The sequence below is a fragment of the Eleutherodactylus coqui genome, chromosome 5 (assembly GCF_035609145.1).
Source record: "Eleutherodactylus coqui strain aEleCoq1 chromosome 5, aEleCoq1.hap1, whole genome shotgun sequence".
Lineage (NCBI taxonomy): Eukaryota > Metazoa > Chordata > Amphibia > Anura > Eleutherodactylidae > Eleutherodactylus > Eleutherodactylus coqui.
The window spans coordinates 19,008,016-19,034,500 of record NC_089841.1 but is presented as its reverse complement, the minus strand read 5'-3'; the positions used below and the strand labels follow the sequence as shown (position 1 = coordinate 19,034,500).

Genomic DNA, 26,485 nt, shown 5'->3' with positions numbered 1-26,485 from the left:
CAGACAGTAGTAGCAGCAGGACCATAGATTATGTCATAACTAGCTGGAGGGGCGGTCCCATGCCCCTGCAGAGGCCTGTGGCTCACCTGCTCCCGGCGTCTTCTCTCTGTGCTGTGTGCTGGCTGCCGCCCAGCTGGCGCAAGCGCAGAGAGTGAACTGGATCATATTTTCCTCCAGCAGGTTTCAGGGTATTGTGTAGCTTCCTAATTGTATAGTGTGCACACATAATGAAAGAAACCAATCGGACACAAGTCATCAGCATTGAATCTCAAACAGCTCTTTTGGAGTTATAATCCCCAGAGCCCTAATTTATTGAAACACATAATACCTGCCCTTTATGGGCATGCAACAGATTACATCAGTAACATATACATATTCTTATTCGCTGGGTCATATAGAATTCCCCGCCTCCCTGCCCACCTTCTCTCAAGTCCAGTGTAGTGTGGACTTTGTCCTCTCAGCATGCGGTCTCAGTGTACGTGGCAGTCTTTGTTTAAGAAGTTGCAATGTGAGCGTAGGGCTGGGGAAACATCCAAGATAAATACAAGTAATACATATAGTATTGTGATTTAACTTTTTCCTTATGTAGTAGAGCTTTATATTAGACTGAAGTTATAAAACACACATCTTTCACCATGACATTGTCCAGCAATTACCATAATGAAATTATGCAGTCATTAGCCTCTATAGAGTTAAATCACTACAGCTGCGTAATACTTCTAGTTTATTACAAATCAGTAGACATTTTACGCTAACTAATCATCATGTCTACTACAAGAGGAGCCGGTCCCTCACCACTGACATTTCTGTACGGACCACTGCGAGCCCCGCACAGAAATAGAACATGCTGCGTTTTGTTTTCCGCGTGGGATTTCACCGGGACAAATCGCGGCAGTCTACATAGGATTGTGTTTTCTAATGCAATCCTATGGCAGCGGCCACGGGCGGAAATTCTGCAGCAGATCCCACCGCCGAATTTCCGCCCGTGTGCAGGGGGCCTAAGGGGTATAAAACTACAATGGGAAGGGGCGCAGCGTTGGAGCAGATTAACAGCTAGAAACAGTAAGAGTAAATATGTTTATGCTAGTAGGTAGCGCTGCTGAATTGAAAGGGGGAAAGGTGATTGAAGTGCCGATGGGGAGAGATGAGGGAGAGATTGGGGACGGAGGGATAGTAGGTGCAGTGCTAATTGCTGGAGTGGCAAGAAAGGGAGGGATGTGGGTAGTGCAGCTGGAGGAGGCGCTAACGGCTGGAAAGAGTGTTGTGCCAATAGCAAGGAAAATGAAATGGGGAAGTTAGGCTTACTGGACTATTAGAAAGAAAAGTGATTGGTGCGGACTGGATCGCTGGGAGGGGGAAATAAATTTCCAGCGGTAATGGCGGGAAATGTTTTTGTAAGGAGTGCACATGTGCAGTTGGGTGCAGGGAGACTAACGAGCAGCGGTCCTATAAGTAGTAAGAATGTATCTAGAGATGTACAAGACAAAGGGCTCTGAATACATTGGAAGAGTGTGGTAATCAGCCGGTAGGGTTGGAAGTAAGGAATACATGCTAGCTGGACAGCGGAACCAGCAGCAAATGCATCACTTGAAAACGGGTGGTTGGCTCAAATACCCTGTTACTCTATTTTTAATTTTTAAACCATTTGTAATTTAAGTTAATAATGGCATGTACTTCAAAAATATCTATAAATGTATTAAATTAAAGTTAGTTTCATGGATTGTCTGTATATAGTGGATTGTGAGCGCCTCGGTAATACAATAAAAAATGGTCTGATCGATTCAGTTGCTTATATATTGTTCTTTATATATAGAAACAAGAGGGAGAGTGAAATGTGATGCATGAATCGCCTGCATATAACGGGCCGTACGCACCTCTGTAGTGAATAGGAATTACATGATACATTGTGGTGACATTTTCTAGCATATATAAAGCCTAATTAATCATGGAGGTTTTCAAGACTTTCATTTAAACCCAGTGGGACTAATATGTTTAGGCCTCCTTCCCACGAGCGTGAAGGGCTCCGCCGCGTAATATTCCGCGGTGAAGCCCGTCACGGCGCCCCCCAGAGACCCCATACTTACCAGCGGAAGATAGCGTGAAGACGCTTCCCCGCCCACCGCCGTCGCGTCATGTGACACGCCCACCGCGTCACATGACGTGCCGGCCGCGTCATGTGACGCGCGGCGGTAGGCGGGGAAGCGTTTTTTCAACTCTATCTAGCCGTCCGTTCACGCTATCTTCCGCTGCAACCAGCGGAAGATAGCGTGAACGGACGGCTTCCATTGACTGCAATGGAAGCCGTCAGCGCGTACACCCGCGGCAAATAGAGCATGCTGCAGGTGAGAACGGGAGATTTCACGGTGCGTAATTCCGCGGTGGAATTACGCATCGTGTGCATTGTGCTATTAGGTTCAATAGAACCTAATAGCATGGGGCAGCGCAGCGGATTTTTGCCGCGGATTTACGCGGCGTAAATCTGTTCGTGGGAAGGAGGCCTTAATCTATTAATCCATTACAGCTCGCGTTTTTTAAGGTATCACATTTATTTTCCGCATTCACTGGTACCTGCTACAATAGTAAATTCACTGAGGCAGCAAAATCAACTACAGTGTTTCCCCGAAAATAAGACAGTGTCTTATATTAATTTTTGTTCAAAAAGGTTTAACTTTTTTACATGTATAGCTGCCTGGACACTATTTAAATAGACCTTTTTAATTAACTGTTAGCAGGGCTTAATTTGGGAGTAGGGCTTATATTTCAAGCATCCTCAAAAAGCCTGAAAAATCATTTTTCATCCTCAAATTCTGGAAAATCATGCTATGTCTTAATTTCATGCTATGTCTTATTTTCAGGGAAACAGGGTAGGTGTACATAAGTATTCTTCACTGTGAGGATTCTTGTCTACTCTTAAAACATAACCTTTAATAAATAAGACTTTGTACAAGCCTGACCTGTAACACACACATACATAAAAAAATACCAGAAGGTATATAATTTTCCAAAACACCTTAATATCACTGGGGCTTCGATGTAGGGGACCAGATATGTAACCCCTTAAAGAGGAGGAATATTATGTCAGTGTTCCAACAAATAGTCTCCGGACCCGAATAAGTCCTCTAGCTAGATGGGGAACCGGCTTGTACCCTCCACCTATAGTTCCTGCGATCCAACATTTCTATATGGATCAAACTCAATAATGAAAAGATCTGTTCCAGGCAGACCGTCCAGCTACAGAGTGCAGGTCTCTCGGGTATACACCAACCCAGGACCTATTCTTGGGAACAATTACAAATTTACAAATACAATATTGGATTCAGGGATCCTTAGTGGTAGAGCATCGAATTCAGGGTTCAGCGCGTTTATACCGTGAATAGACTGTTTCATCAGGAACCCACGTACCACAGCGTAACTACATAACCGATGTAATAAGGCACTGTTAGAAGCTTTTTCAAAAAATCTTTTTTAGTATAGGAAAGGGATCGATATAGTGTAGCTGATGATAGTTCAGAACAGCATTCACACCCCCAAAAAATCCCAGACAGGAACCAAAACAACAAAAGGCAGCAACACCAGCCCGAATGGTAGGCTGGTGGCTAATAGTTCATGCCGTGTTCAAGTCAGGAATTTATGTTCCCTGAGCTCCCGCCCATGTAAAGGGGTCAAACTCCCAGTAGCCAATAGTAATACAGCATCCGGATCCTCCCCCTACCTGGGGGTTGTTTATCACTAATTAGCCCCTTTATTGTAATGCTGCGGGAGATCGGACCCATAAGCCGTTTCAAAACAGCTATAGATTTCACTTCTATGGCCGCACACGGTATTACCCGGTCATCTTATCCCTGCAGTGTTCAGCCGATCTTTACTGGGAAGGTATCGGAGTACTCTGATGCCAGAAGCGCGGCTAGCGTTACCTAGCAACCACGTCATGACGCTGGACACGTGACCGCGCCATGATGTAGTGAGCCGTGTCTATAGCATCCCTCTGCCCAGCGTCATGGGGGTGGAGTGAAGATACATTATCGGGTCCTTTGGCCCACTAGCATTCTTATATAGAGGAAGCTAGACTCTACTGGTCAGGGACACAGTGGTCAGCTGTGCGGCTCCATCACACATGCGCCTGTAATTCTGGTCATTTTTCATTATTCGTCTCTGACCTCAAAGCTGAACACTGATAATGTTGGAGCTGCCGGATCAGGCCCGATGCACCGGGAGAAATGATCACCTCCATGCAGGATCCGGCACGATGCGCCGGGAGACATGATCACCTCCATGCAGGATCCGGCGTGATGTGTCGGGAGACATGATCACCTCCATGCAGGATCCGGCACGATGCGCCGGGGGACATGTTCACCTCCATGCCGGATCCAGCACGATGCATCGGGGGACATGATCACCTCCATGCAGGATCCGGCACGATGCATCGGGGGACATGATCACCTCCATGCAGGATCCGGCGTGATGTGTCGGGGGACATGATCACCTCCATGCAGGATCCGGCGTGATGTGTCGGGGGACATGATCACCTCCATGCAGGATCCGGCGTGATGTGTCGGGGGACATGATCACCTCCATGCAGGATCCGGCGTGATGTGTCGGGGGACATGATCACCTCCATGCAGGATCCGGCGTGATGTGTCGGGGGACATGATCACCTCCATGCAGGATCCGGCGTGATGCGTCGGGGGACATGATCACCTCCATGCAGGATCCGGCACGATGCATCGGGGGACATGATCACCTCCATGCAGGATCCGGCACGATGCATCGGGGGACATGATCACCTCCATGCAGGATCCGGCACGATGCGCCGGGGGACATGATCACCTCCATGCCGGATCCAGCACGATGCATCGGGGGACATGATCACCTCCATGCAGGATCCGGCACGATGCGCCGGGGGACATGATCACCTCCATGCAGGATCCGGCACGATGCATGGGGGACATGATCACCTCCATGCAGGATCGGGCACGATGCGCCGGGGGACATGATCACCTCCATGCCGGATCCAGCACGATGCATCGGGGGACATGATCACCTCCATGCAGGATCCGGTACGATGCGCCGGGGGACATGATCACCTCCATGCCGGATCCAGCACGATGCATCGGGGGACATGATCACCTCCATGCAGGATCCGGCGTGATGCATCGGGGGACATGATCACCTCCATGCAGGATCCGGCGTGATGTGTCGGGGGACATGATCACCTCCATGCAGGATCCGGCGTGATGTGTCGGGGGACATGATCACCTCCATGCAGGATCCGGCGTGATGTGTCGGGGGACATGATCACCTCCATGCAGGATCCGGCACGATGCACCGGGGGACATGATCACCTCCATGCAGGATCCGGCACGAGGCGCCGGGGGACATGATCACCTCCATGCAGGATCCGGCACGATGCGCCGGGGGACATGTTCACCTCCATGCAGGATCCGGCACGATGCACCGGGGGACATGTTCACCTCCATGCAGGATCCGGCACGAGGCGCCGGGGGACATGTTCACCTCCATGCAGGATCGGGCACGAGGCGCCGGGGGACATGTTCACCTCCATGCAGGATCCAGCACGATGCGTCGGGGGACATGATCACCTCCATGCAGGATCCGGCGTGATGTGTCGGGGGACATGATCACCTCCATGCAGGATCCAGCACGAGGCGCCGGGGGACATGATCACCTCCATGCAGGACACACCTTGATTTAAAGGGTTAATAAGCCCGGGTTTGCTCTTTTGGTAGCAAAATGGCGTAGTGTGACACATTCGGTTGTGAACCCGATAGACGTCTATGGAGACCTCTGGCAAATGAACACAAAATAAGGCTGCCTGTCCGGGCCAAGATGGCAGTGAGATCCGCAGCGTACATCGCCCACGAGGCTGGCACGACACGCCTTCCACAGGATAGTCAGTGATTCTCCGCTCGTGCCGGGGTGAGCCTATCAATGAGATCATTGCGGACACCTTACAGCGCTCCCCCGTGGCGGAGTAGATTCTGTAGCGGCCGTGGACGGGCGTACAAATAATAGCAATGTGAAGGAACACATTAATATCAGCGCGGCCTGTGGATAACCTGTACATTCTATACACTGCAAACCGACTGTGTGCAGCGGGATCATAGAAGGTGCAATGCCAGTCACAGCCCTCCCAGCAGCCTCCTCATCATCCCTCTCCCCAAACCTGCATTAGTAAGCCCCGCCCCTCCCAGTCATGTGACCTCAGACCATGTGACTTCCTGTCCTCAGACCTCCTAGGAGCCCCTCCATTCCGGCATCTACCCCGGTGGCATATTAACACATTCTGCCGCAGTTCTACAGCGCGGCCGATTCAGCCAATCAGCTGGCTGGAATCGGCATCACGTGACTCAGCGGCGTGCCCGAGCATTGCCGTGCACGATGAGCTGTGCCCGCGCGTCACGTGGGCTGTGACGTCACCGAGCCTTGCATTTGCCCGCGGATTTTGAACAGTATCGATCTACGGAGGAAGCAAGCAGATGGTTGGAGCCTTTTCCCCAATTTACAAGATAGGAGAGTAAGATTTGTGCTCTACGTGTGGTGAGTACCCACCTGAGATTTGTGCGCTACGCTGTGCGCTACGTGTGGAGACGCGGTCACCTGAGATTTGTGCGCTACGCTGTGCGCTACGTGTGGTGAGTACCCACCTGAGATTTGTGCGCTGTGCGCTACGTGTGGAGACGCGGTCACCTGAGATTTGTGCGCCACGTGTGGAGATGCGGTCACCTGAGATTAATGCGCCGTGCGCTACGTGTGGAGACGCGGTCACCTGAGATTTGTGCGCCGTGCGCTACGCTGTGCGCTACGTGATGAGACGCGGTCACCTGAGATTTGTGCGCCGTGCGCTACGTGTGGAGACGCGGTCACCTGAGATTTGTACGCTGTGCGCTACGTGTGGAGACGCGGTCACCTGAGATTTGTGCGCCGTGCGCTACGTGTGGAGACGCGGTCACCTGAGATTTCTGCGCTGTGCGCTGCGCTGTGCGCTACGCTGTGCGCTACGTGTGGAGACGCGGTCACCTGAGATTTGTGCGCTGTGCACTACGTGTGGAGACAACACCCAAGATTTGTGCCCTACGTGTAGTGAGTACGTCACCTGAGATTTGTGCGCTACGTGTGGAGACGCGGTCACCTGAGATTTGTGCGCTACGTGTGGAGACGCGGTCACCTGAGATTTGTGCGCTGTGCACTACGTGTGGAGACAACACCCAAGATTTGTGCCCTACGTGTAGTGAGTACGTCACCTGAGATTTGTGCGCCGTGCGCTACGTGTGGAGACGCGGTCACCTGAGATTTGTGCGCTACGCTGTGCGCTACGTGTGGAGACGCGGTCACCTGAGATTTGTGCGCTACGTGTGGAGACGCGGTCACCTGAGATTTGTGCGCTGTGCGCTACGTGTGGAGACAACACCCAAGATTTGTGCCCTACGTGTAGTGAGTACGTCACCTGAGATTTGCGCGACGCCACCTGGCGCAACCTGTCTTTTTTTGCAGATTTGTGCGCCTTATTGCAAAATTACGTGTGGAGAGGATCCTGATGTTTGGATGCGTTTCGAGAAGAATTTCGCTTCGCTCGGACACCATCTGACATCAGCGAGGTAAGCTGCTGCATCTGCCCAAATTTTCATCGCGTGCATCTGCTCATATGCGCATATTTGCAGGTTTTCGCTTGCATCTGCTGATATGCGCATATTTGGCGCATATTTGCAGGTTTTCGCTTGCATCTGCTGATATGCGCATACTTGGCGCATATTTGCAGGTTTTCGCTTGCATCTGCTGACATGCGCATATTTGGCGCATATTTGCAGGTTTTCGCTTGCATCTGCTGATATGCGCATACTTGGCGCATATTTGCAGGTTTTCGCTTGCATCTGCTGATATGCGCATATTTGGCGCATATTTGCAGGTTTTCTCCTGCATCACCTGATATGTGCATATTTGCAGGTTTTTGCTTGCATGTGGTGATATGCTCTCCGTTTTCCACAGGACGACTCGTGTGGAGAGTAACCTGACATTTGGCTGCGTTTTGTACAACGTACGGAACCGGAGATTGGCGTTTTAGGTGCTGATCTCACATTTGCCCCCCGCCTTTTGGAGAGGACGACTCTTCTGGAGAGGAATTTCGCTTCGCTAGGACACCACCTGACGTCACTCGGCGAGGTAAGCTGCTGCATCTGCCAAATTTTTCATTGCTTGCATCTGCTCATATGTACATGCATGCCTGTATGCGTGCGTGCATGCCTGTATGGGTACATGCATGCATGCCTGTATGCGTACATGCCTGTATGCGTGCCTGTATGCGTACGTGCGTGCGTGCCTGTATGCGTACGTGCGTGCGTGCCTGTATGCGTACGTGCGTGCGTGCCTGTATGCGTACGTGCGTGCGTGCCTGTATGCGTACGTGCGTGCGTGCCTGTGTGCGTACGTGCGTGCGTGCCTGCGTACGTGCGTGCCTGTGTGCGTGCGTGCGTGCGTGCCTGTATGCGTGCGTGCGCCTGTATGCGTGCGTGCGTGTGCCTGTATGCGTGCGTGCGCCTGTATGCGTGCGCCTGTATGCGTGCGCCTGTATGCGTGCGTCTGTATGCGTGCGTGCGTGCCTGTATGCGTGCGTGCGTGCCTGTATGCGTGCGTGCGTGCCTGTATGCGTGCGTGCGTGCCTGTATGCGTGCGTGCGTGCCTGTATGCGTGCGTGTATGCGTGCCTGTATGCGTGCGTGTATGCGTGCCTGTATGCGTGCCTGTATGCGTGCCTGTATGCGTGCCTGTATGCGTGCCTGTATGCGTGCCTGTATGCGTGCCTGTACGCGTGCCTGTACGCGTACATGCCTGTATGCTCACATGCATGTATGCTCACCCACTTACTCAGCCACCCCCTCTCTCTCACACACACATTTGCTGTGTTAAATTCGTCTTATTGGCCGAAAAAGACATTCCATTAGATTTGAGCATTTAATTCCTTTTTTTAGCACACGTACAGGTTCCATCCCAATACTGCACCTAATCTGCACTAACTGAACAAACCTTCGGAGAAACATACCAATTGTCCAAATAAGATATCTTTATCTATTAAAGTAGGAGTGAAGAAAAGCAGGGACAGTGCAATAACTATGAAAACCCACGGAATTAAGCCAATTGCAGGCAGGGTTAATTTTTTTTCTCTTCCTCGTTATAGGTCAGCTGATACGTTTTGGTCAGAATCTTGCACTGTGGTAACCGTTTCCGGTGCTCGCAACCGCAGAGTTGAATCACCAGAGAGCCAGAAGTTCCCAGATGTTGGCTCCGGGGGACGCTTAAAAGCTGGAAATGGCCCATCACCTGCTATGGAAATCCATCATCAGGATCTGATGGAGCAGTACGATGAAGATTGTCAGGTTGCATGTGATGCTGCTCACTGTCCCTCGTTAGTCGGTTCACAGTTCATACACTAAGCTATTTATCCCCTTAGAGAACCAGGCTGTTTGCGCCTTTGTGACAGACCGAAAATTTGGAACTTTACATGTGTCACTTGACACATCATAAGTCCGTAAAGGTTTTGCATATCCAAGTGACTGTGACATGGTTTTCTTCCCCTTGTTGTACTTCTGTTAGGTAGTAAAAAAGGACTGTTAAAAGTTGTGTATATTTATTAAAATTGCTACTTTGCACAATTTTGAATTTTCATTTTTTCGCATTGTCAAATGTCATATATAAAATAAGTGCCAACATACTGTACAAATCTCTGCGAACATATAGATTTCCATCTGTTCACTTTATTCTGGATGCACGGTTTAAAACTTTGGTAAATTTATTTTTTCCATTTAGGAGACGTACAAATTTAACATTACTTTTCAGAATTTAGAGGAACACTTAGGCCTCATGTCCACGGGGAAAATCAGGCCCGCTCCGGATTCTCCATGGAGAATCTGCAGCGGGTCCCTCCTGCCCCGCGGACATGAGCGCTGAAAATAAGAATAAATCAGAATTAACTTACCTCTCACACGCTCCAGATACTTCATTCGCTGCGGCGTCATCTTCTCTCGTCGCGGCCGGATCTTCTTTCTTCGGCTCGGCGGATGTGCATGATGACGTTGGTGACGTGCCCCGCGCATGCGCCGGGCCGAAGCAAAATGATCCGGCCGCGACTGAGAGAAGATGGCGCCGCGGCGAAGAGAAGAACCGGAGCGTGTGAGTAAAATCTGATTTTTGTGTCCCGCGGATCCGGACGCCTTCCATAGGCTTCAATAGAAGCCCGCGGGAGCCGTCCCCGCGGGAGACTCGCACGAAAATGGAGCATGGTCCAGATTTTTTCATGCTCCTTTTTTTTTTAAATCACTTTTACAGGGCGGATTTGCCGCGGTTTTGCCGCAGCAGATCCGCCCGCGGCAAAACCGCCCGCGGCCGCTAAGCCCGGGATTAGCCAGCCATGTGGACGAGGTTTCTCAGAAATCTCGTCCACACGGGACGGCTAATCCGCTGCGGTAAATCCGGTTGAAACCGAGGCTGCGGCGGCCGCAGCCGCGGTTTTAAAAGAAGCAGCATGCTCATTCTTTTTTTCATTCCGCTGCGGCCGCGCTCTCCTCTATGGGAGCGCCGGCCGCAACGGAAGAGCAAGCGGCCGGACCGCTTCAAAGCCGCCGCGGCTTAAACCGCAGCGGCTCTGCCGGCGGAGATCTCGCGGTTTTTGCTGCGGCTAAACCGCGAGATTTCCGACGGCAATCCGCCCCGTGTGACCCTAGGCTTAAAATCCGCTGCAGATTTTAATTCTTATTTTGCCCGTGGACATGAGCCCTTAGTTTTCCTACACCAATCCTGCTAGGTGTCATAATTAAGGATGAGCGAGTATACTCGCTAAGGCACTACTCGTTCAAGTAATGTGCCTTAAACGAGTATCTCCCTGCTCGTCCATAAAGATTCGGGGACCGCTGCGGCTGACAGGTGAGTCGCAGGGGAGAGAGAGATCTCCCCTCTGTTCCTCCCGGCTCTCCCCCGCGGCGGCCCCGAATCTTTAAGGACGAGCGGGGAGATACTCGTTTAAGGCGCATTACTCGAACGAGTAGTGCCTTAGCGAGTATACTCGCTCATCCTTAGTCATAATGATAGATACTTACAAATTACCACATTTTAAAAACTGCACCCCTTAATGTATTCTCTGAGAGGGTCAGGGGTATTTTGACCCCACATTTATTTTTAGGAATTAATGCAATTTAGGAGACCAAATAATATTTAATTTTTAGAAAACCTGTCCTTTTCAAGACCTTTTTTTTTTCTATATTGCACATCAAAAGGAGGATTGAACCTCCGAAATGGACACCCCTGTTTTGTCTCGTGTTCACAAGTATACACAGTGTGGCCCTAATGTTATGTCTGTATGCACCACTGGGCCCAAAAAGAAAGGAGTAGTCAGTGGCTTTCTGAAGAGACTGTTACAATTGTGTGAGCAGATAAAGCAGAGGGCCCACACGATCGTGACTAAAGGAGTGGTAGTCTAGTAGTATACACGCACACAGGGAACACAGGAGAGTCACACAGAATCCAGGCAACCAAGCCTGTGCTACAGGGAGGATGACAGTGACCCTACCTAAGCGGGGACATCAGCCGAGTAAGAGGACGGCCCAGCGATCTTAAGAACTGGGCCCTAGCAGATCCGAGGAGCCACACCAAAGAACAGGAGTCATACACATGCCACATAACAGACACCGCCAACTGCATCAGGAGCAGGACAGGGCACACCGCCAACTGCATCAGGAGCAGGACAGGGCACACCGCCAACTGCATCAGGAGCAGGACAGGGCACACCGCCAACTGCATCAGGAGCAGGACAGGGCACACTGCCAACTGGAGCAGGACAGGGCACACCGCCAACTGGAGCAGGACAGGGCGCACCGCCAACTGGAGCAGGACAGGGCGCACCGCCAACTGGAGCAGGACAGGGCGCACCGCCAACTGCATCAGGAGCAGGACAGGGCACACCGCCAACTGCATCAGGAGCAGGACAGGGCACACCGCCAACTGCATCAGGAGCAGGACAGGGCACACCGCCAACTGCATCAGGAGCAGGACAGGGCACACCGCCAACTGCATCAGGAGCAGGACAGGGCACACCGCCAACTGCATCAGGAGCAGCACAGGGCACACCGCCAACTGCATCAGGAGCAGGACAGGGCACACCGCCAACTGCATCAGGAGCAGGACAGGGCACACCGCCAACTGCAACATATAGTGAAAACACGACAGACTCAACCCAATTCGGATTTTATAATTTATTGCTAGTGTGGATGTTACACCAAGGTTCATTCCGTGATATAGACAAAAGGCGGCTGTGTTCATGGGTCTTTTCTGTTTACTGCATCGCAGTAAAATATTGCGCAGTTTTTCAGGATCCTCCGTCATAATTCTTTTAAAGAAAAAGCGTATCAAAAAAAAGGGAGTCACTGGGAAAAAAACAGTTCATAAAAAGAAGGGTTTCAAGATTGCTGAACGTCGAGGGTCTCTTCACTGTCCGCCAGCCTTCCCGTTCTCAAGGACGTCAGATCTGCAGGAAATGACGAGAAATCAGCAGGTTAACAGTTACATCCCACCAGTATTACTGATCCCTAGATCCGCTCAACCCACTTACAATGACCACTACTCCCCCAACCTGGACAGAAGAATTAGACATACATACAGGCATGCACGCATGTATACACACAGGCACGCACGCACGTATACACACAGGCATGCACGCACGCACGTATACACACGCATGCACGCACGCACGTATACACACACAGGCACGCATGCACGTATACACACACAGGCACGCATGCGTGCACGCACGTATGCACGCACACACGCATGCACGTATACACGCGTGCACGCACGTATACACGCACGCACGTACGCGTACAGGCACGCATACAGGCATGTACGCATACAGGCACGCACGCACGTATACAGACACGCACGTACGCGTACAGGCACGCACGCACACACGCACGTACGCGTACAGGCACGCACGTACGCGTACAGGCACGCACGTACGCGTACAGGCACACATTCATATACGCATACAGGCACGTACGCATACAGGCACGCGCACGCATGTACGCATACAGGCACGCGCACGCATGTACGCATACAGGCACGCGCACGCATGTACGCATACAGGCACGCGCACGCATGTACGCATACAGGCACGCGCACGCATGTACGCATACAGGCACGCGCACGCATGTACGCATACAGGCACGCATACAGGCATATACGCATACAGGCACGCACACAGGCACGCACGCATACACGCACGCACGTACGCATACAGGCAAGCACGCACGTACGCATACAGGCACGTACGCATACAGGCACGCACGCACGTACGCATACAGGCACGCACACAGGCACGCACGTACGCATACAGGCACGCACGCACGCACGCACACAGGCACGCACGTACGCATACAGGCATGCATGCATGCACGCATACAGGCATGCATGCACGCATACAGGCAGGCATGCACGCATACAGGCAGGCATGCACGCATACAGGCACGCATACACGCACGCATGCACGCACGCATACAGGCACGCACGCACGCATACAGGCACGCACGCACACAGGCACGCACGCACGCACACAGGCACGCACGCACGCACACAGGCACGCACGCACGCACACAGGCAGGCCTGCACGCACGCACACAGGCAGGCCTGCACGCACGCAGGCATGCACGCACGCAGGCATGCACGCACGCACACAGGCATGCCTGCACGCACGCACACAGGCATGCCTGCACGCACGCACACAGGCAGGCCTGCACGCACGCACACAGGCAGGCCTGCACGCACGCACACAGGCAGGCCTGCACGCACGCACACAGGCAGGCCTGCACGCACGCACACAGGCAGGCCTGCACGCACGCACACAGGCATGCATGTACATATGAGCAGATGCAAGCAATGAAAAATTTGGCAGATGCAGCAGCTTACCTCGCCGAGTGACGTCAGGTGGTGTCCTAGCGAAGCGAAATTCCTCTCCAGAAGAGTCGTCCTCTCCAAAAGGCGGGGGGCAAATGTGAGATCAGCACCTAAAACGCCAATCTCCGGTTCCGTACGTTGTACAAAACGCAGCCAAATGTCAGGTTACTCTCCACACGAGTCGTCCTGTGGAAAACGGAGAGCATATCACCACATGCAAGCAAAAACCTGCAAATATGCACATATCAGGTGATGCAGGAGAAAACCTGCAAATATGCGCCAAATATGCGCATATCAGCAGATGCAAGCGAAAACCTGCAAATATGCGCCAAGTATGCGCATATCAGCAGATGCAAGCGAAAACCTGCAAATATGCGCCAAATATGCGCATGTCAGCAGATGCAAGCGAAAACCTGCAAATATGCGCCAAGTATGCGCATATCAGCAGATGCAAGCGAAAACCTGCAAATATGCGCCAAATATGCGCATGTCAGCAGATGCAAGCGAAAACCTGCAAATATGCGCCAAGTATGCGCATATCAGCAGATGCAAGCGAAAACCTGCAAATATGCGCCAAATATGCGCATATCAGCAGATGCAAGCGAAAACCTGCAAATATGCGCCAAGTATGCGCATATCAGCAGATGCAAGCGAAAACCTGCAAATATGCGCCAAATATGCGCATGTCAGCAGATGCAAGCGAAAACCTGCAAATATGCGCCAAGTATGCGCATATCAGCAGATGCAAGCGAAAACCTGCAAATATGCGCCAAATATGCGCATATCAGCAGATGCAAGCGAAAACCTGCAAATATGCGCCAAGTATGCGCATATCAGCAGATGCAAGCGAAAACCTGCAAATATGCGCATGTCAGCAGATGCAAGCGAAAACCTGCAAATATGCGCCAAGTATGCGCATATCAGCAGATGCAAGCGAAAACCTGCAAATATGCGCCAAATATGCGCATATGAGCAGATGCAAGCGATGAAAATTTGGGCAGATGCAGCAGCTTACCTCGCTGAGTGATGTCAGATGGTGTCCGAGCGAAGCGAAATTCTTCTCGAAACGCATCCAAACATCAGGATCCTCTCCACACGTAATTTTGCAATAAGGCGCACAAATCTGCAAAAAAAGACAGGTTGCGCCAGGTGGCGTCGCGCAAATCTCAGGTGACGTACTCACTACACGTAGGGCACAAATCTTGGGTGTTGTCTCCACACGTAGCGCACAGCGCACAAATCTCAGGTGACCGCGTCTCCACACGTAGCGCACAGCGCACAAATCTCAGGTGACCGCGTCTCCACACGTAGCGCACAAATCTCAGGTGACCGCGTCTCCACACGTAGCGCACAGCGTAGCGCACAAATCTCAGGTGACCGCGTCTCCACACGTAGCGCACAGCGCACAAATCTCAGGTGACCGCGTCTCCACACGTAGCGCACAGCGTAGCGCACGGCGCACAAATCTCAGGTGACCGCGTCTCCACACGTAGCGCACAGCGCACAAATCTCAGGTGACCGCGTCTCCACACGTAGCGCACGGCGCACAAATCTCAGGTGACCGCGTCTCCACACGTAGCGCACGGCGCATTAATCTCAGGTGACCGCGTCTCCACACGTAGCGCACAGCGTAGCGCACGGCGCACAATTCTCAGGTGACCGCGTCTCCACACGTAGAGCACAGCGTAGCGCACGGCGCACAAATCTCAGGTGACCGCGTCTCCACACGTAGCGCACAGCGTAGCGCACAGCGTAGCGCACGGCGCACAAATCTCAGGTGACCGCGTCTCCACACGTAGCGCACGGCGCACAAATCTCAGGTGACCGCGTCTCCACACGTAGCGCACGGCGCATTAATCTCAGGTAACCGCGTCTCCACACGTAGCGCACGGCGCACAAATCTCAGGTGACCGCGTCTCCACACGTAGCGCACGGCGCATTAATCTCAGGTGACCGCGTCTCCACACGTAGCGCACAGCGTAGCGCACGGCGCACAAATCTCAGGTGACCGCGTCTCCACACGTAGCGCACAGCGTAGCGCACGGCGCACAAATCTCAGGTGACCGCGTCTCCACACGTAGCGCACAGCGTAGCGCACGGCGCACAAATCTCAGGTGACCGCGTCTCCACACGTAGCGCACAGCGCACAAATCTCAGGTGGGTACTCACCACACGTAGAGCACAAATCTTACTCTCCCATCTTGTAAATTGGGGAAAAGGCTCCAACCATCAGCTTGCTTCCTCCGTAGATCGATACTGTTCAAAATCCGCGGGCAAATGCAAGGCTCGGTGACGTCACAGCCCACGTGACGCGCGGGCACAGCTCATCGTGCACGGCAATGCTCGGGCACGCCGCTGAGTCACGTGATGCCGATTCCAGCCAGCTGATTGGCTGAATCGGCCGCGCTGTAGAACTGCGGCAGAATGTGTTAATATGCACCCCGGTGGCATATTAGTAGTTTACACTGCGGTTATTCCTGCTGCCGATTCCAGCCAATGAGGTGGCTGGAATCGGCACCATGTGACCTCCCATTGTGCACGAGCAGTACAGTTCAGCTGCCGTGCACGATGAGAGCTGTGCCCGCGCCTCACGTGACCGGTGACGTCACCGGTACTTGAATTTGCCCGCGAATTCCGAGCCTACAGAGGAAGCTGATGGTTGGAGCCTTTTATACTACTTTCAACGTGGGAGAGGAAGATTTCTGCGCTGTGTGGTGAGTACCTACCTGAGATTAATGTGCTGTGCTGCTACGTGTGGTGAGTACCTACCTGAGATTAATGCGCTGTGTGCTGAGTACCTACCTGAGATTTATGCGCTGTGTGCTGAGTACCTACCTGAGATTTATGCGCTGTGTGCTGAGTACCTACCTGAGATTTATGCGCTGTGTGCTGAGTACCTACCTGAGATTTATGCGCTGTGTGCTGAGTACCTACCTGAGATTTATGCGCTGTGTGCTGAGTACCTACCTGAGATTTATGCGCTGTGTGCTGAGTACCTACCTGAGATTTATGCGCTGTGTGCTGAGTACCTACCTGAGATTTATGCGCTGTGTGCTGAGTACCTACCTGAGATTTATGCGCTGTGTGCTGAGTACCTACCTGAGATTTATGCGCTGTGTGCTGAGTACCTACCTGAGATTTATGCGCTGTGTGCTGAGTACCTACCTGAGATTTATGCGCTGTGTGCTGAGTACCTACCTGAGATTTATGCGCTGTGTGCTGAGTACCTACCTGAGATTTATGCGCTGTGTGCTGAGTACCTACCTGAGATTTATGCGCTGTGTGCTGAGTACCTACCTGAGATTTATGCGCTGTGTGCTGAGTACCTACCTGAGATTTATGCGCTGTGTGCTGAGTACCTACCTGAGATTTATGCGCTGTGTGCTGAGTACCTACCTGAGATTTATGCGCTGTGTGCTGAGTACCTACCTGAGATTTATGCGCTGTGTGCTGAGTACCTACCTGAGATTTATGCGCTGTGTGCTGAGTACCTACCTGAGATTTATGCGCTGTGTGCTGAGTACCTACCTGAGATTTAGGCGCTGTGTGCTGAGTACCTACCTGAGATTTAGGCGCTGTGTGCTGAGTACCTACCTGAGATTTAGGCGCTGTGTGCTGAGTACCTACCTGAGATTTAGGCGCTGTGTGCTGAGTACCTACCTGAGATTTAGGCGCTGTGTGCTGAGTACCTACCTGAGATTTAGGCGCTGTGTGCTGAGTACCTACCTGAGATTTAGGCGCTGTGTGCTGAGTACCTACCTGAGATTTAGGCGCTGTGTGCTGAGTACCTACCTGAGATTTAGGCGCTGTGTGCTGAGTACCTACCTGAGATTTAGGCGCTGTGCTGCTATGTGTGGTGAGTACCTACCTGAGATTAATGCGCTGTGCTGCTATGTGTGGTGAGTACCTACCTGAGATTAATGCGCTGTGTGGTGAGTACCTACCTGAGATTAATGCGCTGTGTGGTGAGTACCTACCTGAGATTTATGCGCTGTGCGCTACGTGTGGTGAGTACCTACCTGAGATTTAGGCGCTGTGCTGCTATGTGTGGTGAGTACCTACCTGAGATTAATGCGCTGTGTGCTGAGTACCTACCTGAGATTAATGCGCTGTGTGGTGAGTACCTACCTGAGATTAATGCGCTGTGTACCTACCTGAGATTAATGCGCTGTGTGGTGAGTACCTACCTGAGATTAATGCGCTGTGTGGTGAGTACCTACCTGAGATTAATGCGCTGTGTGATGAGTACCTACCTGAGATTAATGCGCTGTGTGATGAGTACCTACCTGAGATTAATGCGCTGTGTGGTGAGTACCTACCTGAGATTAATGCGCTGTGTGCTACGTGTGGTGAGTACCTACCTGAGATTAATGCGCTGTGTGCTACGTGTGGTGAGTACCTACCTGAGATTAATGCGCTGTGTGCTACATGTGATGAGTACCTACCTGAGATTAATGCGCTGTGCGCTACGTGTGGTGAGTACGTCACATGAGATTTGCGCGACGCCACCTGACGCAACCTGTCTTTTTTTGCAGATTTGTGCGCTACGTGTGGAGACGCGGCCACCCGAGATTTGTGCGCTTTTTTTTGCAAACTTACGTGTGGAGATGATCCTGACGTTTGGACGCGTTTTGAGAAGAATTTCGCTTCGCTTGCACACAAGCTGACATAACTCGTCGAGGTAAGCTGCTGCATCTGCTAAAATTTTCATTGCGTGCATCTGCTCATACGTGCTTATTTTGCGCATATTTGCAGGTTTTCGTGTGTGTGTGTACGTGTATATATAATATATGATTCTTCTGACCAGGTTGGGGGAGTAGTGGTCAATGTAAGTGGGTGGAGCGGATCTAGGGATCAGTAATACTGGTGTGATGTGACTGTTAACCTGCTGATTTTTCGTTATTTCCTGCAGATCTGACGTCCTTGAGAATGGGAAGGCTGGCGGACAGTGAAGAGACCCTCGACGTTCAGCAATCTTGAAACCCTTCGTTTTATGGACTGCTTTTTGCCGGTGACTCACCTTTTTTTTTTTGGGGTATTTTTGGATAGACTAAGCTTTTATTTATTTTCTTGCAAACTTTTTTCCTTCTTCTTTACAGGTGAGCTGATAAGTAATTTCAAGATTACCACACTGCGTTTGCTCACAATCATTGTTGAAGCAGCAGAGAGACTGACGGTCCTAGATGTTGGCTCAGTAGGACGCTTTCAAGATGGGCATGTTTGCAAATCGAAGTGATTCTTACATTGTTTTTTCTGTGCCTTGTTGTACTTCGTTTAAGTGGTAAAAATGGGCAGTTAGAAGTTGTGTATATTAATTAAAATTAATATTGACAGTTTTGAAGACATTGTAATTTTTTAACATTTGCAAATGTTATATCTCATATGGGCAAGCATACTCTACAAATCCTTGCCAACATATATTTCCATCTGTTCACTTTATTCTAGACGCACATTTGCAAAAACATCCTTTGTTTGGAACCATTTTGGAGACATTCAAGTTGAACCTCATTTTTCCTCATTTTGCTAAATCCTTTTTCCTCCACCGAGCCAAGATTGCAAAGGCTCGTGGGTGTCAGAATACATACCCCCTAAAATGGCCCTATTTTACAAAGTACACCCCTTTGTGTTCACTGAGTGGTGTGAGGAGTATTTAGATCCCACATTTTCAGGAATTAATGGAATTATGATAAAAAAAATTATAAGGCTTTATTTCGGCTAATGTGCTATTCTAAATTTTTTTCCACCAAAAATCATCATTTTCATGTGCACTGACACCCCAAAATGGATACCCCTGTTTGTATTGTTTTCAGAAATGTACCCATTGTGGCCCTAATGTTATGTTAGTATGCACAAATGGGACCCAAAATGTAATCAGTACTATGTGGCTTTCTGAACAGACTGTTATGATCGTGTGGGCAGATTTAGCAGACTGCCAACACCATCGTGACCAAAGGAGTAGTAGTCTAGTAGTATACATGCACACAGGAGATTCACATGGAATCCATGCAACTAACCCTGTGCTAAAGAGGGGGGTGTCGACAGTGGCCCAACCTAAGCATATACATCCCCAAATAAGAGGGCGGCCCAGCGGTCTTCGGAACTGGGCCATAGCTGATCCTAGGAGCCACAGAACAGGACACACGCATGGCATATAACAGACGGAACAGAATACACAGAGATAGAAAACACTGCATACAGAAGCCAAAAATGCAACCACTACTAACAGATAGGCTGATTATAAAGAACAGGTATTACTTGACATTTTAGACAAAACGTGAAGCTAGCGGGCGAACTTCTAAGCTCCTGGTTATACCGCTATTCCCTACACTAACCATGAGTCCAGGAGACCCGGACAATACTGCCCACTTGGCCTGTAGCAGCAGCCACAATGCATACTCGAGTATAGCCGATCCCAGTGCTAGCCGAGGTACCTAATATTACCCCTTGCCTTATACTCAAGTCAATAATTGACCCCAGGTTTTTGGGGTAAAAGTTGGTACCTTGGCTTATACTCAGGTCGGCTTAGACTGAAGTATATCTGATTACATACAAAAACCTAATGAAATAAGAGCAATCGTTGCATGCAAAGCATTAACCCTTTCCAATCCACTTATTTTTTCTCACCCATTCTCCCCAGCTCCAAATAAATTGGTTCTGGGGAGAATGGGTGAGAAAAAATACACTTTCCCTGCACCCTCCTGAGCTGACAGAGTTCAGGAGGGTGCAGGGAGGGACCTGCTTACCTGTCCGGCGTCTTCAGTACTCTCCTTCTGCCTCCCGGTTCGGCGATCATGTGACTGCTGGGGTCAGGTAACACCGGCGGTCACATGATCGCCGGTCAGAATCTATGCATTACATAGCGCTAAGTAATGTGTAAAGGAGAAGGCAGAAAGGATTAAAATCCCTTTCTGCCTTCTCCTCGGGGGTCTTCGATGAGGACCAGTGCAGGAGTGCATCTGCACCCGATGTGCCTGACGATCGGTTGCAGATCCACTCCTGCACTGCAGTGTCGGGCCTGCCCCGACATTGGAGGGAAATTATGATGTCGGGGCAGGCCCGACATTGGACTGGAAAGGGTTAACAGCGGGAATCTGTTGTCTCACCCATCCCCTCTGTGGCTGCGGGAGGCCAACTGTCATTAGCAACAGTCTTCAGCAGTAGATGGTGTGGGCTCAGATCTGTAGGATGTAGATGCAAGTCCATTCCAGAAAGCTGCTTCCTAACATATACATACATTCACGTGCTGCGGTGGCAAGGGGTTAAAAGGGTTCCCTGGGACTCCAGTACTGATGATCTATGCGCAGTGAAGTGGTGATCTGCCTCCCAGAATCCCTGCCAATCAGCTGATGACGAGTGCGCACCGCTGCCACTTCAGTCTATGCCAGACGCAGCACCGTACATTTCGGGCTGTACACGCCTGCATAGGATTGCATTACAATACGCAATCCTATGCAGAAGGCCGTGGTTTGTCTACGCGAAATCACGCGCAGAAAACAAACCGCGCCATGCTCTAATTCTGTGCGGGGTTCGCAGAGCCCCGTACAGAAACGCCACTCGCTGGCTGCCGGCTCTGCGCATGTGGCGTCTGCTGGCACATGAGTCAGAGCTGCGGGAGCGGGCGAGTTCCGCACTGCTCTCTGCAGGCGCTCAGGTCGGGTCCCGTTGCGAGCAGCTGGATGCGACACGGCCGTCTGCAGGTGGCCTTAGGCCTCATGTCCACTGGAAAAATACAATCCGCGTAGAATCAGCTTTCAATTGTATAATTTTCATGCAGATATCCGCACACATTGCTGTCAATGTGATAGCAATGTGGCCGATCCGCGGTAAAATGGAGCATGCCGCGGTTTTTTCTCCCACGCATGAAAAACGCAATTCTATTAAAATTCCATCCGCGGGTGCAAAAATCAGTTTAATGGACGGGATGGCCAATGATTCCCTAGGGGCAAATCCGCTGCGGAAACCGCAATTCCATTTTGCTAGTGGACATGAGGCCTTAAGGCTCCTTCCCACAGACGGATCTACCGTGTTTCCCCGAAAGTAAGACAGTGTCTTACTTTCTTTTTATCCCCAAAAGCCCCACTATGTCTTACTTTCGGGGTATGTCTTTATTGGAAAATGGAGCATGAAAAAATCTGGACCATGCTCCATTTTCATGTGGGTCTCCCGGGACACAAAAATCAAATTGTACTCACACGCTCCGGTTCTTCTCTTCGCCGCAGCGCCATCTTCTCTCAGTCGCGGCCGGATCATTTTGCTTCGGCCCGGCGCATGTGCGGGGCACGTCACCGACGTCATCATGCACATCCGCCGAGCCGAAGAAAGAAGATCCGGCCGCGACGAGAGAAGATGACGCCGCAGCGAAGGAAGTATCCGGAGCGTGTGAGAGGTAAGTTCATTCTGATTTATTCCTATTTTCAGCGCTCATGTCCGCGGGGCAGGAGGGACCCGCTGCAGATTCTACATGGAGAATCCGTAGCGGGCCTGATTTTCCCCGTGGACATGAGGCCAAAGGCGGCAGACGCGGTGACGTATGGAGGGGGGGGCGGCGCGCAGCTACCGTAGATGAGAGGGAGGCGGCAATACCCCCGTGTTTCCCCGAAAGTAAGACATATGTCTTACTTTCGGGGTACGGCTTACATTGGCCGACCCCCCTGAAACCCCCGATACGTCTTACAATCGGGGGGTGTCTTACTATCGGGGAAACACGGTATTCAACCTAATAGCTCAATGCTTACGGTGCGTAATTTCACAGCGGAATTCCGCACCGTAAAATGCCGCGGGTATACGCGCGGACGGCTTCCATTGCAGCCTCTACGCCTACCACCAGCCGCGTCACATGCCGCTGCGGTGCGTCTCACGCTCTATTACCCATGCGCACTGAGGCGTCATGCGGGACTCCGGAACCAGAGGTAAGTATTGGGGTCTCTTGGGGCTGCCGTGATGGGCTCCGCCCCGGAATTCCATGGCGGAGCTCGTCGCAGCCGGCTTTACAGCGTGGGTAATCAGGAGCCTGAAAACATAAATAAGGTAAAACAAATTCAAATCACGTTTTATTATTTATTAAAAATTTGGATTTTACACCAAGTGTCATTCCCTGATGAACCAAAGGCCGCTGTGTTTGGGGATCTTTTCTGTTTACTCAATCGGTGTAAAATATTGCGCAGTTTTTCAGGATACTCCAAAAAGCTTATTAAAAAAAAAAAAAAAAGGTGAGTCACCGGCAAAAAAGCAGTCCATAAAACGAAGGGTTTCAAGATTGCTGAACGTCGAGGGTCTCTTCACTGTCTGCCAGCCTTCCCGTTCTCAAGGACGTCAGATCTGTAGGAAATAACGAAAAATCAGCAGGTTAACAGTCACATCCCACCAGTATTACTGATCCCTAGATCCGCTCCACCCACTTACATTGACCACTACTCCCCCAACCTGGTCAGAAGAATCATATATTATATATACACGTACACACACACACGCGTGCGTGCGTACACACACACACACACGCGTGCGTGCGTGCGTACACACACACACACACACGCGTGCGTACACACACGCGTGCGTGCGTGCGTACACACACACACACGTGCGTGCGTGCGTACACACACACACACGCGTGCGTGCGTGCGTACACACACACACGCGTGCGTGCGTGCGTACACACACACGCGTGCGTGCGTGCGTACACACACACGCGTGCGTGCGTGCACACACACACGCGCGCGTGCGTACACACACACACACGCGCGCGTGCGTACACACACACACGCGCGCGTGCGTACACACACACACACGCGCGCGTGCGTACACACACACACACGCGCGCGTGCGTACACACACACACGCGCGCGTGCGTACACACACACGCGCGCGTGCGTACACACACACACGCGCGCGTGCGTACACACACACACACACACACACACGCGCGCGTGCGTACACACACACACACAGGCGCGCGTGCGTACACACACACAGGCGCGCGTGCGTACACACACACAGGCGCGCGTGCGTACACACACACAGGCGCGCGTGCGTACACACACACAGGCGCGCGTGCGTACACACACACAGGCGCGCGTGCGTACACACACACAGGCGCGCGTGCGTACACACACACAGGCGCGCGTGCGTACACACACACAGGCGCGCGTGCGTACACACACACAGGCGCGCGAGCGTACACACACACAGGCGCGCGAGCGTACACACACACACACAGGCGCGCGTGCGTACACACACACAGGCGCGCGTGCGTACACACACACAGGCGTGCGTGCGTACACACACACAGGCGTGCGTGCGTACACACACACAGGCGTGCGTACACACACACAGGCGTGCGTGCGTACACACACAGGCGTGCGTGCGTACACACACACAGGCGTGCGTGCGTACACACACACAGGCGTGCGTGCGTACACACACACAGGCGTGCGTGCGTACACACACACACACGCGTGCGTACACACACACACGCGTGCGTGCGTACACACACACACGCGTGCGTGCGTACACACACACACGCGTGCGTGCGTACACACACACGCGTGCGTGCGTACACACACACGCGTGCGTGCGTACACACACACACGCGTGCGTGCGTACACACACACACGCGTGCGTGCGTACACACACACACGCGTGCGTGCGTACACACACACACGCGTGCGTGCGTACACACACACACGCGTGCGTGCGTACACACACACACGCAAGCGAAAACCTGCAAATATGCGCAAAATAAGCACGTATGAGCAGATGCACGCAATGAAAATTTTAGCAGATGCAGCAGCTTACCTCGACGAGTTATGTCAGCTTGTGTGCAAGCGAAGCGAAATTCTTCTCAAAACGCGTCCAAACGTCAGGATCATCTCCACACGTAAGTTTGCAAAAAAAAGCGCACAAATCTCGGGTGGCCGCGTCTCCACACGTAGCGCACAAATCTGCAAAAAAAGACAGGTTGCGTCGCGCAAATTTCAGGTGACGTACTCACCAGACGTAGCGCACAGCGAATTAATCTCAGGTAGGTACCCGCCACACGTAGCGCACAGCGCATTAATCTCAGGTAGGTACTCGCCACACGTAGCGCATAAATCTCAGGTAGGTACTCAACACGTAGCGCATAAATCTCAGGTAGGTACTCAGCACACAGCGCATAAATCTCAGGTAGGTACTCAGCACACAGCGCATAAATCTCAGGTAGGTACTCAGCACACAGCGCATAAATCTCAGGTAGGTACTCAGCACACAGCGCATAAATCTCAGGTAGGTACTCAGCACACAGCGCATAAATCTCAGGTAGGTACTCAGCACACAGCGCATAAATCTCAGGTAGGTACTCAGCACACAGCGCATAAATCTCAGGTAGGTACTCAGCACACAGCGCATAAATCTCAGGTAGGTACTCAGCACACAGCGCATAAATCTCAGGTAGGTACTCAGCACACAGCGCATAAATCTCAGGTAGGTACTCAGCACACAGCGCATAAATCTCAGGTAGGTACTCAGCACACAGCGCATAAATCTCAGGTAGGTACTCAGCACACAGCGCATAAATCTCAGGTAGGTACTCAGCACACAGCGCATAAATCTCAGGTAGGTACTCAGCACACAGCGCATAAATCTCAGGTAGGTACTCAGCACACAGCGCATAAATCTCAGGTAGGTACTCAGCACACAGCGCATAAATCTCAGGTAGGTACTCAGCACACAGCGCATAAATCTCAGGTAGGTACTCAGCACACAGCGCATAAATCTCAGGTAGGTACTCAGCACACAGCGCATAAATCTCAGGTAGGTACTCAGCACACAGCGCATAAATCTCAGGTAGGTACTCAGCACACAGCGCATAAATCTCAGGTAGGTACTCAGCACACAGCGCATAAATCTCAGGTAGGTACTCAGCACACAGCGCATAAATCTCAGGTAGGTACTCAGCACACAGCGCATAAATCTCAGGTAGGTACTCAGCACACAGCGCATAAATCTCAGGTAGGTACTCAGCACACAGCGCATAAATCTCAGGTAGGTACTCAGCACACAGCGCATAAATCTCAGGTAGGTACTCAGCACACAGCGCATAAATCTCAGGTAGGTACTCAGCACACAGCGCATAAATCTCAGGTAGGTACTCAGCACACAGCGCATTAATCTCAGGTAGGTACTCACCACACGTAGCAGCACAGCACATTAATCTCAGGTAGGTACTCACCACACAGCGCAGAAATCTTCCTCTCCCACGTTGAAAGTAGTATAAAAGGCTCCAACCATCAGCTTCCTCTGTAGGCTCGGAATTCGCGGGCAAATTCAAGTACCGGTGACGTCACCGGTCACGTGAGGCGCGGGCACAGCTCTCATCGTGCACGGCAGCTGAACTGTACTGCTCGTGCACAATGGGAGGTCACATGGTGCCGATTCCAGCCACCTCATTGGCTGGAATCGGCAGCAGGAATAACCGCAGTGTAAACTACAGGAGGGCTGTGAGACCTTCTGCCATCAGCAGGCCGTATGATAGATCCTCATGAAGGAGCCGGCGCCCCCTG

General features: G+C 51.7%; 1 protein-coding gene and 3 long non-coding RNA genes across 7 annotated transcripts in view; 2 read left to right on the top strand and 2 right to left on the bottom strand.

Annotated features, from left to right (window-relative positions):
• The window catches only part of LOC136628986 (zinc finger protein 420-like), a 457,969-nt gene that overhangs the window by 239,364 nt on the left and 192,120 nt on the right, over nt 1–26,485 (bottom strand). The window lies entirely within an intron of this gene.
• Nucleotides 7,020–9,646, top strand: LOC136629080 (uncharacterized). Of its 3 annotated transcripts, none has more exons than XR_010792906.1 (3): nt 7,020–7,616; nt 8,005–8,178; nt 9,195–9,646. It is a non-coding gene; the product is annotated as an uncharacterized lncRNA (long non-coding RNA). The 3 variants fall into 3 exon arrangements; XR_010792905.1 differs by having other exon boundaries at nt 9,190–9,646; XR_010792907.1 differs by lacking the exon at nt 9,195–9,646 and adding an exon at nt 8,984–9,044.
• LOC136629079 (uncharacterized) lies at nt 12,242–26,407 on the bottom strand. 2 transcript variants are annotated; one of them, XR_010792904.1, is made up of 3 exons: nt 26,155–26,407; nt 24,741–24,886; nt 12,242–12,528 (listed from the first exon to the last, which is right to left on the bottom strand). It is a non-coding gene; the product is annotated as an uncharacterized lncRNA (long non-coding RNA). The 2 variants fall into 2 exon arrangements; XR_010792903.1 differs by lacking the exon at nt 12,242–12,528 and adding an exon at nt 22,983–23,267.
• On the top strand, nt 16,421–19,290 carry LOC136629078 (uncharacterized). Its single transcript, XR_010792902.1, has 4 exons — nt 16,421–16,663; nt 18,485–18,630; nt 18,862–18,960; nt 19,049–19,290. It is a non-coding gene; the product is annotated as an uncharacterized lncRNA (long non-coding RNA).